This window comes from Sarcophilus harrisii, chromosome 1, assembly GCF_902635505.1.
Source record: "Sarcophilus harrisii chromosome 1, mSarHar1.11, whole genome shotgun sequence".
NCBI lineage: Eukaryota > Metazoa > Chordata > Mammalia > Dasyuromorphia > Dasyuridae > Sarcophilus > Sarcophilus harrisii.
In genome coordinates this window covers 263,225,823-263,242,422 of record NC_045426.1, presented here as the reverse complement: position 1 = coordinate 263,242,422, position 16,600 = coordinate 263,225,823, and the positions used below count along the sequence as shown (strand labels likewise).

The following is a 16,600-nucleotide window of genomic DNA, read 5'->3' as shown; positions in this document are numbered from 1 at the left end:
GAGCACAAACTGCTTTCATGAAATCTCCCCCACGAACAAGACGGAAAGAGAAATCTGCATAGTTGGCCTAGCACTGGCCCTAAACACATTGAGCTTTCCTTACATAATCACCCAGTGTAATCACCCTCCTTCATCCTTCTCTTTTAAAGCATATTTCCAGGGCATTTTTCACGGATAGGGCTTTTAATATTCATCTCACCACTGACAATTTTTCTTCCCTTGTTACTGAGATCTGGTGTCGTTTTTTCATTGTATTTCTGGACAGTCAGTTTATTCGGAGCCACTTAAGAGCTCAAAAGTGATTCTCCTTTATAATTTGAGAAGTTTCATAGACTGAACATCAGTCTATGAACATCAAAGTAATCTGTGATTCTCTTTTACTTTCTCTCTCTCTCTCTCTCTCTCTCTCTCTCTCTCTCTCTCTCTCTCTCTCTCTCTCTCTTCCCTCTCCGCTCCTCATTTTTCCTCTTTTCTCTCTTCCTCTTCTCTCCTCCACTCCTCTGCTCTCCTTTTCTTGCCCCTCCTTTCTCATGATTCCCTCCATCCCAAGAACCAAAAACACACCAAATCAACTACTTTGCCATAATTAACATGTGTGATATTCCAGCCTTGGCTTACTTATACTGTTCAGAGCATGCAATATTGTTAGCTTTATCAATAATCTCTTCTGGTCCAGTGTTAATCTAGCCAATATTATGGACAGTTAGTGAAGGAAAGATGAAGTGGTTTGGAAATAACTTTCAACTGAGTTTTGCTTTTGAATAACTCACCCATTGGCCATAATCTTTATTAATGTCATTAGGTCTCATTGTGATGACGCTAATTCTGATGAACATTTTTGGCCTTATTCCAGGATGGATTAAGATAGAATTTCATCAACTATTGGGGGGGCAGTAAATACTTGCACATTAGCCTTGTGATCTATTGCCTTTGTCTTTTCCTTTTGGCAAATTGTGAAGCTTCCAGAGGTTTCATTTTCCTTTGCATCCCAAAGCATTTGCTGGGGCCAGTATTTCCTCCAGTGTTTTCAGGAAAGTTTTCATCATCTGTTTTTATCTGTGCTCCCACTAACCTCCCCCGTTCCTCCATAAACCACAGTAGACACTGGTGTTATTTTATAATGTTTGCACTTTAAACTACAATAAGATAAATGTGCACAATTATATGTCTACCAGACTAGGAACATGTGGCCTAGCATATGTGGTACCAACCTAAGCAGAAATCGAAATGTACTTCCCCAGATAGTAAGCATTATACACACACCCGCTCCCCTCGCTTGTTCAACTCCATAATGGTAAAGCCCGTTCTAGGCTCAGACAGCTGGCGAATTATCAGATCACATTACAATATTTTTACTTATAATAGAGAAAGTAATAAAAATACACATTTAAGTAGCATATTGCTATTCTAAAGGGGTTGGAAAACCTGGAGATGGTATTTAGTTTTATGGTAAATTTGGAGCCAAAATTCAGTAAAGGAGAGGGTAAGTCTTGCTTATGCTCTCTGTGTGTATGTATGTATGTATGTATATAAACTAGAAACAGAGACAGAGACAGAAACAGGCAGAGACATGGACAGAAAGATACACACAGAGAACCCTGTGATATCTAGAGCTTGCTCTATAGATGCATCTAATAGAATTTTTAAAATGTCAAATCTAGAAGTGGTTTTGGATTGGTTAGAGTAGTGTAAAGAAATGAGCTCGACTTGAGCTTCCCTATCTTGAAATTTTTCAGATATGGAAGATCATTCTTGGGGTGATATAACTAAAACTCATCATATAGCACTTAAGTGACTTGCCTCTATTCACACAGCTAGATAGTAGTAGAACTAAAACTAAAACTCAGTCTTCTGGGTTCCAGTTCAATTTCTTTGTTCTTTTGGTTTTTTGTTTGTTTGTTTTGGCCAGGCAATTGGGGTTAAGTGACTAGCCTAGGGTCATACAACTAGGAGATGTTAAGTGTCTGAGGCTGGATTTGCACTCAGGTCCAACTGAGTCCAAAGCCAATGCTCTATCACTGCACCATTTAGTTGTCCCCCTCCATCCCCGCCTTTAGTTCAGTTCTTTGTTATTCTACCTTACCTTTCCTTGGAGTTCAATTTTATTTATTTATTTAGGCCATTACACAAGAGACTTGAAGAATTTCAGATTTGAGAATTCTCTATATCTTTTTGTTGTTCAGTCATTTTCAGTTAATTGCACCTGACTTTTCATGACTCCATTTAGGGTTTTCTTGGCAAAGATACTGAAAGTGGTTACCATTTCCTTCTCCAGCTTACTTTACAGACAAGGAAACTGAGGCTTATAGACTTATATGACTTGTCCATGGTCATACAATTAGGAAATATTTGAGGCCAGATTTGGACTTAGGAAGATGAATCTCCCTGACTTCAGGGCTGGTCCTCTGAGCACTATGGCACCACCTAACTTCCCTGAGTGCTTTGCTGTATATGGAGATAAAGCTTTCAATAAGGGAGAGGCAGGGCGGGTAGGAAGGGAGAAAGATGTGTATATTCTACATTATCAAACGCACAATCTGGGTAATGACAGATGATTCAAAGGAAAGCCACAGACTTTGTAAAAGTCTCAGATGAAGGACTAAGGAATAAAGATAAAAAATATAAAGAAACTTCTGTGAATCTTATAATATCCTGCATGATACAGATCAAGTTATGTGGAGAAGACAAGCAAATTTGCTAGTCTGATCAAGGGCTTGTCAAATTGCACTTACCAGAGCACCATGGTACCCTGGATTTAATCCATGATGCCTAGTTTTCCATAGGTTGTCTAAGCAGAGAAAAATGTGGTAGAATTACTTTCTTCCTGATGATTCAGTGAATGGACCCTAAATTCATGTAAGATAGTTAGTTACTGATTTTTGTTAGTTACATGATACTGTATATTGATAAGAGTTTGTAATCCACTATAATTCCTTGTTACATTGTTGTTGTTGTTGTTGTTGTTGTTGTTTTCCTACAGAACTACCTCTTTCCCATCCTGTTTGGGATTTTCTTTCTGCTTATAAAAGAAGAGGGAAAAGGGATAAATAAGATGGGAGAATGGCCACAAGTCAACAGGTTTTCCATAAATAGCTCAGAATATCCCTGGCTAGATGTGCCTAACTTCTTTTTTGAGCCTTTCCAGATAATACTTTTTGTAGATTATTAGAGACTCAAATTTGTGTCTCAGTCTGAAACTGAGCACAATGGTCTTTGGTAATTTGCTATGTTCTCTGCCCCCCTCCACCACATACTTTGTCAACTAATTGACTTGAAAATTGAAGAACGTTTCTCCTTCCTAAATTTTAGGGTTGACTCCTGGTTTCAAAGCAAGTATCAATTCCTGGTCAAAACTACTTTGGATGGTGAAAATTGCTCAAACCAGAATCTTGGCTAAATCAAATATCTCCATCCCATCTGTGAAAATTCAAAATCCTGCCATGCTAATTCCAATTGTCCATAATGGAAAGATCACCTAGTTTTGGGTGCCAAGCAACTATGCAAGTCTGGTTGAGTAGGGCTTCTAGTACCCTTGGATATGGAGAGCAGAGCTAGCAAGAGAAGCATGAGTTTTCTAGTTGGCTAACTTAAAAGAACAATCAGTTCTAGGAGTCCTATAGAACATAGTAGTATTTCAAGTAGTAGGAAATGGAGAAAAAATATTTCTTGAAAAGAGGTTTTGAGGATGTAGAACAGTGAGGAAAAATAGCCCAACATGGGTAAACAGGATGAGAGAGTTTGGAAACTAGTTACTTTGAGGGTTTTGTGGGCAAGGAGCCTGCCCTATAAATATAAAGGAACTCCTGGCTAGGAAGTCTCATTTAGAAGGAGCAAGGCCAAAGTGAAAGTAATGATGACAAGTGAGACAAGGAGACAAGGTGTCTGGAGCTAATGCAGAAGACTTATGACATTTTCTTCAGTATTTTCAACTGGACAGGAAAAAGATTAGCTCATGTACAATGTTGAACACATACTAAATATTCAGGAAATGCTTATAGACTTGTGGATTACTGAGGAGCAAATAAAGTATGTAACTATTCAAGACCACTTAGAGATTCTGAAACCAGAAGATAAATCTGTGATTTTGATAGAAATTTGTGAAATGAGGCAAGCCAAGAGTTAGAATATCTTTATTTCTGAATTGTCAGTTTGGACAAAAGGTAGCAATGGATTTGATGAAATTCCCAAATATTAGGATATCAGTGGTTATAAGGGGAAAAAATGGTCCAAGAGTCCTCTCTTTCCCCAGACACTAGTAGAACCCTTGAAAAAAAGAAAAGGTCAATCAAAAGGATTCTGATGCAACCCTGTTCCATCATTTACTAGAGAGCTTAATACAACACAGAAGCTAGTCCAGATTTATGCACCTTTAAATGATCATGAATGGTCATGAACCTCTCTAGAGGTTGGTGGGGTATAGATTTAGAATCAGAAGAAACTTAAGAGGCTATTGAATCCAACTTACTTATTTCAAAGATTAGAAAACTGAGGCAAAGCAAATTTTAATGACTTGTCTAGGATCACCCAGCTAGTATGAGATTTGATTTTGTTTTTCTCACTTCAGTTCTAACACCTTATCAACTATACCCACACAACTTTTTGACATTTTCAGAGAAAGGCAGAGAGGCTCAGTAATCTGATCCCATAGGAGTTGTATCTAGTGGCATCATGGATTCTTGAGGGAAGGTTTTTTTTTTTTTTTTTTTTTTTTTTGCATTTTTCTTTGAATTCTCATGACCTGGCATAATGCTGGCACATAGTAGGGATTTAATAAACTTCTGTTAAATTGAATAATGGAGAGTTTGTCCTACCCTGCAATAATTAGGTCTAATTATCTTTCTTTCTTTTTTTAAGTTCAATTTTATTTTATTTTCATGATGGTCTGCATTATTTTCTCTCACACCATTCTCCTCCTTATTGAGAAATGAAGAAAACAAAACCTATGTTACCAACATGTATAAGCAAATAAAACCAATACCTACATTGTAGATCTAACTTTATTTAGTGTGTTTTCTCTTAGTTTTGAGTGGACAACATCATAGTCAATCAGAATTAAATGCTTGGGGAAGGACACCATCTTTCCCCACACTGGGGAGGGAGAATAGGTACCCTGAAGAGTCCTGTCTGTGGGTCAAGAAGTGCCAACTTTTTGAAGAAGTGAATATGAGGGACCCATAAAAGAAGATTCACAGCAGAAGGTTGGTATAAACATAGTTCGGGATTGATGGTGAGGAGTTGACGGAGGGAGCAGGGAATGGAGAATAAGAAGACCAAGATGAGAGATACTGCCATTATATTGTCCCCAAATTGAAGAAAAGAACAAAGATAATTACTTGCTCAGTATCACACAGCAGATTAATGAGAGAGATAGAACTTAGGTTTTTAGCTCAGTCCATCTGGCTTTTCATTGACAACATCACAAAACTCTCCTACAGAGCTTGAAGGTTTACAAAGTGCTTTCCATATGAACCTATTGGGAAGTACTCTTATCATCTCCATTTTACTGATGAACAAACTGATATCTGTCTTATCCAGGGTCATAAAAACTTAGTGACAGAGCCAAGATTAAGATTTAAATTTTCCAATTCTTAGTTTATTGTTCTTGCTCTCATTACATGATTCTATAAGGTAGGCAAGCAGTTTGACTTTCTTTTGGAAGGGTCTAAGACTCAAAAGATCTTACTTTGGGTGGTTGAGAACATTTCTACTGGATAAACAGCGAAAAGAGTGGCTAGGTGGCAGTAGCCTGAAGTCAGGAAGACATCTTTCTGAGTCCTCTGTAATCGTGGCCAATTCATTCAACCCAGTTTGCCTCAGTTCCTTATCTGTAAAATGAACTGGAGAAGGAAATGGCTAAACTGCTCCAGAATCTTTGCCAAAAAAAAAAACCCAAATGGGGTCACAAAAAGTAAGGCACACTGAAATGCCTGAACAACAGCAAAAATTCTATGAAATGTTAATGGAAGGTTATGTCTTGGAGGCCTGGCTATAGAGGAACTATGAGGTGCAGGGAGTTGTTTTATGAATGACCACATTTAAGATAAGTTGGTAATATTTTCATAAAATAAATGAAGTACTCAGTTGTTTATCTATACTTGGCACTTGGGTCCAGTTTGCTGCAGTCCAGGGAATATTTGAATTCCTGTTTTAAGATTCCCCAATAGCTCTTCCTTCCTGCCACAATCACTTGAGAGATTTGTGGAAAAGGTCATTTTAGCAAGCTTTAAAAAACAAAACAAGACCAAAAAACTACTTTTATTTCATTTTTTTACTTAAGCATTTTATAAGTCACTTACAAGGGTTGGCACTTATGGCTGAATTCCCTTGCTTCCAACCCAAATAACTTCCATACTGACCCATTTCCTTTCTTCTTTCCCTTGACTTACTCAATAGGAAGAAGATGTGACTGGTTCCTGTATCTCTGAGTCAGTGAATTGACATACCCTCCTTAGCACAAGAGCTTGACTATTTGTGGTACTGGAAGTTGGTCAACCTGGGACAGGTAAATGCTTTGAGCACCATTGCTACCTTGTTTGGAATGAACCAAGCAATGTGAACTGAGTTAGTGGAGGAGGTCATTTTGAAAAAAAGGTCCTCAACATCTCCCTCTTGATTCATTCATTCAAAAGCATCATAGGATTTAGAGCTAAGGACGTACCTTAGAGATCATCTTGGCCAGAGGCTTTTAACTGGTCTTGGGAACTTATTATTGTGAGAGCTGTTTTTCAATATAATTGGTTTTCTTTATAATGCTAAGTATTTTATTTTGTGCATTTGAAAACCTTATCCTCAAAAGGAGTTTCTATGCTTTACCAGACTGCCAAAAGGATCCAGGACACAAAAAAGATTATGAATCCCTGAAATCTAACTATATTTTACAAATGAAAAAATTCAAGTTTAGAGAGTGGAAGTGATTTGCCCATTCATTAATTCACTTAACAAGCACTTATTAAGCATCTGTTGTGTTTGGAGAGCATTTCATCAAGTGGAAAGGGGATGGAAGCAAAGTTTAGATAAGAGACAGTCCCCACCTTCGGAGACTTCACTATCTAGCATGGAGTAAAACTCATCCACAAATAATTTTAATATGTGATATGATAATTATGATATGCAATGTAAATGCTTTAGGGAGTTGAGAAATAAAAATGTTACCTAAGGTGGGGGTGTAGTTTTGGCTTAAAGCAAAAGCCATTGTAGGTAATATATATTCCAAATAAAAGGGTTATGCTGGAGATACAATGCCTTAACCCAAAGGAATGATGACAAGAAACAGAATGCTAACCTTTGTGGTAATTTTATAGGATCACAGGATTTAGGAGTGGGAGGGACCTAAGGGCAAGAAGCTTCAAGGTATAATCGGAGTGCTAGATTTGGGGTCTGAGAATATGGGTTTGAATTTTGACTGTTAGAGGCAGCTGGGTGGTTTGGTGGATAGATCTCTGGGACTGGATTCAGGAAGACCAGCATTCAAACTTGACTTCCTAACTGTGTAACCCTAAGTAAAATACTGAACCTCTATTTGCCTCAGTTGCTCAACTATTAAATGAGGATCATAACAGCACCTATTTCCCAGTGTTGTTATGAGTGCCAAATGGGATAATACATATAAAATATTTAGTATAATGCCTGACATACATTAGATGCTTAAAAAAATGCTTGTTCCCTTCCTTCCTAGCTGAGTAAACTTGGTTGAATCATTTAACTTGTTCTCAGTGGCTCAGTGATTTCATTTTTACAGAATTAGGGAATTGAACTCTTCAACCTCTGAGGTCCTTTTAAACTTCAAATCAGTGTCTCTTTTATTGCTAATTAGGCGTTTCTCTCTTTCCCTCCTTTCTTTCCCCTTCTTTCATCCTGCTGGAGGACTATCTCAGTCACATACATACTTGTCACTCTCTTGCCCATTATCAGTTAGCAGAAAAAGACATTAGGGATCTTCTGGTCTAATTCTCTCATTTTATATATGGGGAAACTGAGGCCCAGGGAGATGAATTGATTTGTACAAGATCACACAGGTACTTATAGAGCCAGGGTTTTTTTTTGACATCCACTCTAAAGCTATTTGCTGAAAGAGGGATACTATCATGTAAAAGAAAGAACACTGGGAACCAGGAGACTGGGGTTTTAATCCTGAATCTAACACTGGCTGTGTGACCTTAGATAGTTTTATTCATAAGATCAAAATCTAGGGCTGCAAGAAGCCATTTAGTTTAGCCCCAATGAGGAAACTGAGGAAGTCACTTGATGCCATTGAAGTTTAGGCTATAAAAGGAAGATAGCAATCCTTCAATTACCTATTTCCCAGAGCTGTTGTGAGCAAAGTGCTTTATAAACATTAAAAGTGCTCCTTAAATGTGAGTTAGGATTACCTTTCTGTAGCAACAAGATCTCTGTGTTGAGTGTTACTATCAGTTGTTGCTTTTTCTGGGCATATTGGGTTCATGATTTTACTTGCTTTCTCACTGCTGTGAAAAACATGTACTGAGCCTTCCATATTTCTCAGTCAGAGAGGGACCATAGGGATTCCTCTGATGGGTAAATTTCATCAAAGTTGCCTTCATAGCAAACAGAGCTCAGTTTAATACAGCCTTGCAGATAGCTTTCCCCTTCCATCACCCCTCCACCTATGGTACTGGCCTGCCACTATTTTAATTAAAACAAACAAACAAACAAACAAACTTACTTCACCTTCCTTCTGGGAGCTGAACAAATGAAATTAGTACTTTTATTACTCATTAGCCCTGAGCAGAGATTCAAGCCTGAGGGTTTGATCAACTGGGCATGATCTAGGTAGGAGCTATCATTGCCTTAAGAGCTCTGTATTTAGTCTACCTCAGGCTGGCTGTCACTCGCCTTGAAATGAGATCACCAGAACAAGGTACTTCAGCTGTCACTTCATCAGGAACTGAAGAATCCACGTTATCTGCTAACCCTCTATGGAATGGCACAGCAAGAAACATCAGGGTGCCAGAACATCTGGAATCAACTACTTGAACCCTGGAAAATAGGTTAGTGAAAGAACATCATCTTCTGAATCCAAACTTCACTTCCGCTTCCTTGTCCCGCATAATCCATGGCAAGTATATACAGTCAACTCCACAGTAACCATATCAGAGAACAGGTCAGTCAATTCAGTCAATAAACATTAAGCACTGGGGACATAAATACAAAGAACTGTCCCTTAAGGAACTTACATTCTAGTGAGGGAGACAGCATGGAAATCTTGGCTTTTGCTTTATTTCTGGCCTCTGCTCTTAGCACTATGAACCATATGATGCTGGCTTTTGAATAGAAGGACTGGTAGGATAAGCAAAGGAAGATGTGGACCCCTCTATTCTTAGCAAATACCTTGCTCCTACACAGTTGAAAATGACCTTTAATTAATCCATCAGACAGTCAACAAAACATTTATTATGTACCTATGATGGGCTAAGTGTTATGCAAGACAAAATACACATTCAAGACAGTCCCTGGCCTCATTGAACTTACATTATACTTCCAAGTTGGAGAGTACAATATTATCAAAGAGACAAGTAAATATAAGAGGGTATACAAAGTATATAAAATGTAATTGGAGAGAAAGGCTTGAAAGATCTTTTCAAATTTTTTATTTAATAGTTTTTTTTATTTTGTCCAGTTGTCCATGTAAAGATAGTTTTCAACATTTGCTTTTGTAAAATTTTGAGTTCCATTTTTTCTTTTTCTCTTCTTTCCCTCCTCCACAAGACAGCAAGCAATCTATATCAATAGATTAAATATGTGCAATTCTTTTAAATGTATTTCCATTTTGTCATGTTGTGTGACAAGCTGGTGACAAGACCAAAAGGGAAAAAGAACACAAGAAAGAAAAAAAAAACAAGCAAAAAAAGATGAAAATATTCTGCTGAGATACATATTTAGTTTTCATATTTTTTTCCTAGCATTTTCCATCCCAAGTCTTTTGAAATCGCTTTGAATGGGGTGCCATTGTTAACAGCCAAGTCCATCACAATTGATCATCACATAATCTTTTTGTTACTGTGTACAATGTTCTCTTGATTCTCATTTCCCTCAGCATCAGTTCATGTATATCTTCCAAACTTTTCAGAATCAATCATAAGAAACATCTTTTTTTAAGAGGTGACACTTGAATGAAAATTTGAAGGGGCTCCAAGAATTGGAAGTGAGGAAGGAAGGCATTACAGATATAGAGAAAAGCCTGGACTTGGTATGGAGTTAGGAGATGGAATGTTTTGTAAGGATGATGGTAACTAGGTCTATTTGACTACAAAGTAAGGTATATGGAGGAGACCAATGTGAAATCAGCCCAGTGGCTGAAGTTGGATTTGCTAGGTTTTAAATGAAAGAGGAATTATTATTTTATTCTAGAACAACAGGAAATCATTGAAGTTTCTGGAACAAGGATGTGAAAGCAGTATAGAACATGGATTGGAAAATAATATAATATAATATAAAATAATATAATGAAGGAAGACTAATTAGGAGCAAGTCCAGTCTTAACTTTGGCTCCTTGGATCAAATCATCCCCAAAGTAGGCATAAGACGAGAATTTGATCTGATGGTTAATAAATTGGCAGTCATATCTGGGGTAAGGGGTGGAGGAAAAGGAAACTCTTCTCCTCACTCCCATCCCAGGTTTTAGTATGAAGCCAAACTCTGTTCTCTAACTTGTGGCTACTGATGACTACGGTGGTGAGCTGATTCACTAAATCATAGGATGCCAGGCTAACATTTTATTTCCTGAAGGTGAAGTTATTGGCACCTGCCCCTGAAGAAACTGCAGAGACTCAGCTTTGCTTCATATAATTGATCTCCTAGGTCATAATTCTGGCTTTAAGAACTGGACTAAAAAGATACAAAGAACAGCAAACATTTTATTTTAGCCAGATCTAAGTTTGCTAAACTCCCTTTGGTCAGATGATATTATTTCAGTGTTGACAGTTCATTGGTTCTTCAGTACCATTCCCAACACCCTCACTCTTGCTGAGCTTGTTCCTATATTCAGCCATCTCCAATTTCTTCTTGAAGAAGAGGGAGGAAGAGACTCTTCTGAGAAACCTCAGGTATTGAATGAACACTACTGGGAGCTAATGGCTCAGGAGGGAAGGAGATGGGGTGAGCCCCATTTTCCTCTCTGGGCTTCAGTTTCCACATCTCCAAAATGAAAGGTTTGGACTGATAGCCTTCAAAGGTCCTTCCAGCTTTAGAGATATTGATCCTGTTATTTTATGATCTCTCCGGGGCTTATTTTCCTTATCTCCAACTTCAGGGGGGTGGGGAATGGGGTGAGACTAGACAATCTTTCAGATCCCTTCTAGATAAAACAATGACTTTTTGTCTCATAGCCCTTCCCGTCCAGTTAGACAGCCATTCTGGCCCTGTCTCATCTCTACCATCTGGGCAGAGTGGGCCCATCCCTGAAATCTTCCATTCTGGGGACATTTCCCTGGGTAGCTGTCAATTTCAGGCAATCATTGGACTCTCAACCATCCCTGCTACTAGGATCTATTTGGAGATTGGGTCTTGGTCTTACTTCTGAGCCTGAGGGAGGCACAAAACCACTTCTTTTCATTTGTTTTCCCTTCCTTTTTCTTTTTAAACCTTCTATGGCCCTCCCCCAGGTCCCCCTTTTAAACCGTTAGCCACTGTGGGGTCCCTGTCCCATCCATCCTCCCCCAAGCTCCCCTCTCCATCCCCACCCCCCTGAAGCGGAGCCTAGGGGCCTGCGAGCGGGCCTGTCTTGATTGTGTCGATGGGAGATGATTTTCAAGGTGAAATTTCTAGTTCAGTTGAGTCACTTTCATTCAAGGCAACGAGCCAAATGTCACCCCCGCCCTGCGCCGCACTCGATGCGCCCGCCGCTCTCCCATTGCATTTAAATTTACTCCACTTTTCCTCTCTGACACCTGTTTAAATCAATATCTTCCTCTCCAGGTCGTGGGGAGAATGTGCTCGGGCCCTCCACACAGCGCTTCTCAAATCCACTAAAATCAACACAATAATTGAAATATTTTCAAGCTGATTACACCGCAGCCCGAGGCTAGGCTGGTTGCTAAGGGTAAGCTCCCCGGTTGCTAGGGGGAGTAAATCATCTTGCATTATTTGATTTTTGTTATAGATATGAAACCGCTACTCCCTCGATTAAATGTCTCTCAGTCTAACACCTATGGGACCTGGGGAAAGAGAAAAGAAAAGCGGTAACCTTGACCCTGTCAAATAAATATCTCTAACTTTTCCTGTCCTCCGGCTTCCCAGCCAAACCTGTCTGCGGATTTTTTTTTCCCTTCTTCTTCTTCCCTTAACCTGACTTTAAATAACAAAGCTGTGGGGACGGGCAAGATGAAGAGAGGAAAAAACTGTCTGTTCTATTAAAGGACCTCTCGGCTGGGCTAAACACTCTCTATTTACTCCAAACACAGCATGATGGGGAAGCTACAAGGATCTAATAGCCTTGAAGATGTAGAATCTCAGCAATTACGGTTCCCTTCAAGCCAGCGGCTCGCAGGGGCCCCAGCCCCGGCTCGATGCGGAGCACTTGGCCAGGGCTGCCGCAAGAGCCCGGGCTCTCTGCGCCTGTCTGGCCGCAGCCCCGCCGCCGCCGCCGCCGCCGCCTCCTCCTAGGATGGCCCAGTGCATTATTAATAGGAGCTCCGGCGGCTGGGGGGAGACGGCGTGTGACACAGACACCAAGCAGCCTGGGCTTTTTCTTGGGGGCTCAGCATGCTCCTGCTTTCCTCTTTATCTCCACTCCCGCCCACTAGCTTTCCAAAAATTAATTCTGCCCAATAATACTGTCATCGTCCAACTGTTTGAGGCCAGAGGCTAGATGTCCTCGCATCCCGCTGGCCCGAGGGCTCTGCACCTTTCCTCTGGAAACAAACAAACAAGGCTTGTTGCTGAGGTAGAGGAAGAGGTGAGGCGGGTCTCAGTAGAGACCTGGCCCCGTCCTAACGGAGTCACAGAATGGCGGAGCTGTGAGGGGCCTTGGAGAGGATCTCTTCGTGTGTGTGTGTGTGTGTGTGTGTGTTTTTTAAATACACAGTCTGAGTAGGCACAAAGGAGTTAGCATAGGGAACATACATAGCCTTTAGAGCTATCAGAGACTCAAGAATGTTTTCCAGTTCCTTTATTTTGGGTTGTTTTGGGAGGGGTGGGTTGATTTTTTCCCCCAAAACACATAGGCTGGGTTGATTTTGCATTCAGTTTTTTTTTTTTTGGGGGGGGAAAGAGGCAAAGTTAAGTGACTTGCCCAGGATTACACAGCTAGTGAGTCCTGATTTGAATTCAGATCCACCTGATTCCAGGGACAGTGCTCTATCACCCAGTTATTAAAAGGGAACGTCTTCCTTATGCCAGAGGATTATGGATTTGGAGGAAGAAGGGACTTCAGAGGACATCTAGCCTATTTTTTATTTCACAGATTAGGAAATAAGTTCAGGGAGGTTGTGACTAACCAATGGCTGAAGATGAAGGAAGCCTTTGCTGGCCCAAAATCTAGATAGGGACTGAGATGTCTCAGATTTACCTCAGGGAGATGGATTTTAGGAATGGAACCTTCCTCTTCTCCATTCCCTCTCAGATATGAAACATCAGAGGTGGAATTGAGAGAGACAGGTCTTCTGATGGCACAACCAGGGTACTTTCCACTACACTGTGAAGTCTGTGGCACCTATTTCCTGAAAAGCCCGTTGATTCTGAATTTAGAGGACTTCAGATCTTACCACTGATGCTAGCTATCTGTGCACTTTTGTTCAAGTCACTGAGTCTCAGTTTCTTAATATGTAAAGTAAGGGCCTGATACTAGGCCTCCAACTCTAAATTTATAATTTCATGTTGTAAAGAGTATATTCCTATCCAATGATGGGACTTAAAGCCAACCTGTCCCATACAAAATAAAAGCATTCTGGAGCACACACACACACACACATACACACACACACACACACACACACACACACACACACATTAAGGAGCTGGATCCCTTGACTGATGTCCCCTCTCTTTCCATTGAAGGAGACCAGAAAAATAAAGTTATTGTTAGTAGTCACACATCAGGACTGAGAGAGCCTACAGCCCTCACTATATTCAGGCATTTTCTTAGCATCACATCCCACCTACTCTCTATCCAGAGGTGCCACTTGTTGGGTAGGTTGGATCAAAGCCCAGGAAACTGTTTTCCAACAATTAAATGGCCCTCAAATATTAGAGGAACCATTAAGGTTCCTTCAGTCCAGTAGATCAGACCCATCTCAGTGCCTTAGTCTGAATCTTTCCTTTGCTGCTTTGTATCACTAGGGAGACCACCTTCCCAAAATGAAGTTTAAACCAATGGCTGAAGATGAAGGAAGCTTTGCTGCCCAAAACTTAGAGCAGGTAGGGATTGAGTCTCTTAGATTCACCTCAGGGAGATGACTTTTAGGAATGGACTCTTCCTCTCCCCCAAACTTGCTTGCTCTCCTCTGTTTCTTGGTCACTGGCAGCAATGGGACCTTGTCTTCTTAGCTTCAGTAAGCCTTTTGCCTGGGCCCAAAGAGCCCCTCCTCATACCACCCCTCCCCCCCCCCCCCCCCCCCCGTATATTGTAGGCACAAGAGCCTTTGGAGAAGTTTGAGATTTTTTTTTTAATGGGCAGAAATATCTGCCTGTTAAACTTTAACTACAACTGTACCCAAAGCCCGTCTGTCTAGCAGCAGGTGGGCTAGTGAGAGGCCCGGTCCTGCTGGGATATAACCAGCTGTTCCCATGAATGAATCTCAAGTAAATTAACAAACACCACACAAACCTGTCAATTGAATCATTCTTGATTACTGTAAACGCTGGGTGATCCGGGCGGGGGCCTTCCTCCCTGGCCCCTCCTGCTCGGAGTAAGCTTCTTTGTGTCCAGGGGAGCTCCCACTATCCCTCACACCCGGTACAGCCCAGACCTTGCTGCTGCATTCCTCAGAGCTGCGTTTCAGATTGCAAGTAGTCTCTGGGTTCTAATGTGTCCCGCGTCCCACTGCCAGTCTATTCTTTCACAGGCGCCATTCCTTAGGCTGTCTCCTCTCTGCTTGAAGACTTTTAGGGGTTCCCCATTTTCTACGGAATCAACTCCAAAATCCTTAGCTTGGCGTTCAAGGCTCCTAGTAATCAGATCCTAGATTATCTGTGCAACTTTCATTCTTATTCTCTCTGTATGAACTGAAACTCTGGGTGGCTGTCGCTTGCCTCTGAGATTTCATTAATGTCATTCCCATTACCCAAAGTGCTGTTCTCTACACCTCTGCTTGTCCACCTACCCCCTTTCTCTGTGTCCCTGGAATTTAGCACAGTTCTTGGAACACAGTAGGCGCCTAATGAATGCTTGTTGAGATGGCTTCTATTGCCTTGACTCACATGATTCTCCCAATCCTTTGTCAGCTCTTCTTCCATTAAACCTTCCCTCACTGTGCCTGAAACCTGAAGCACTGAATTTTATATATATAGAATATGTGTACCACTTTGTAGAGGACACTTGTCTATCTTTTTGTGTGTCAGTTTTTTATTCTGTCATGATCATTGGCGTAGTGGAATTGAGTGCCAGACTTGGAGTCAAGAAGACTGGAGTCCTATCTTAGACACTTCTACATATGCCCTTGCCTAGTCATGTTTATTTTTTTTAATAGCCTCAATTTTTTTTCATAGGGATAATAATAGCACTTACTATATATAGTGATATAAGAACTTCCTACACATGACCACACTAATCATGTTTATGTTCTCTTAGTCTCAGTTTTTTTTTTCATCTACAAAATGGGGATAATAACCCTCACTATATGGTGATATAAGGATTTCCTACATGTTAGTGATATAAAGACTTCCTACATATCACAATGCTTAATCATTTTTTTAGCCTCAGTTTTTTTTATCTGCAAAATGGGGATAATAACACTTATTATATAGTGATATAAGAACTTCCTACATATGATCACATCTAGACATGTTTATTTTTTCTTAGCCCCAGTTTTTTTTTTCTTTTTTCTTTTTTTTTTTTTAATAGCCTTTTATTTACAGGATATATGCATGGGTAACTTTACAGCATTAACAATTGCCAAACCTCTTGTTCCAATTTTTCACCTCTTACCCCCCCACCCCCTCCCCTAGATGGCAGGATGACTAGTAGATGTTAAATATATTAAAATATAAATTAGATACACAATAAGTATACATGACCAAAACGTTATTTTGCTGTACAAAAAGAATCAGACTCTGAAATATTGTACAATTAGCTTGTGAAGGAAATCAAAAATGTAGGTGTGCATAAATATAGGGATTGGGAATTCAATGTAATGGTTTTTAGTCATCTCCCAGAGTTCTTTTTCTGGGCATAGCTGGTTCAGTTCATTACTACTCCACTGGAAATGATTTAGTTGATCTCGTTGCTGAGGATGGCCTGGTCCATCAGAACTGGTCATCATATAGTATTGTTGTTGAAGTATATAATGATCTCCTGGTCCTGCTCGTTTCACTCAGCATCAGTTCGTGTAAGTCTCTCCAGGCCTTTCTGAAATTATCCTGTTGGTCATTTCTTACAGAACAGTAATATTCCATAATATTCATATACCATAATTTATTCAGCCAT

The 16,600-nt window shown here is 40.1% G+C and overlaps 1 long non-coding RNA gene across 1 annotated transcript in view; it reads left to right on the top strand.

Annotated features, from left to right (window-relative positions):
• LOC116419721 overlaps positions 1 to 16,600 on the top strand; it is a 99,463-nt gene that overhangs the window by 16,732 nt on the left and 66,131 nt on the right. The window contains exons 2-4 of the long non-coding RNA XR_004230005.1: positions 5,021 to 5,198; positions 6,394 to 6,502; positions 8,828 to 9,008. This is a non-coding gene — a long non-coding RNA (uncharacterized LOC116419721). The remainder of the gene's footprint in view (positions 1 to 5,020; positions 5,199 to 6,393; positions 6,503 to 8,827; positions 9,009 to 16,600) is intronic.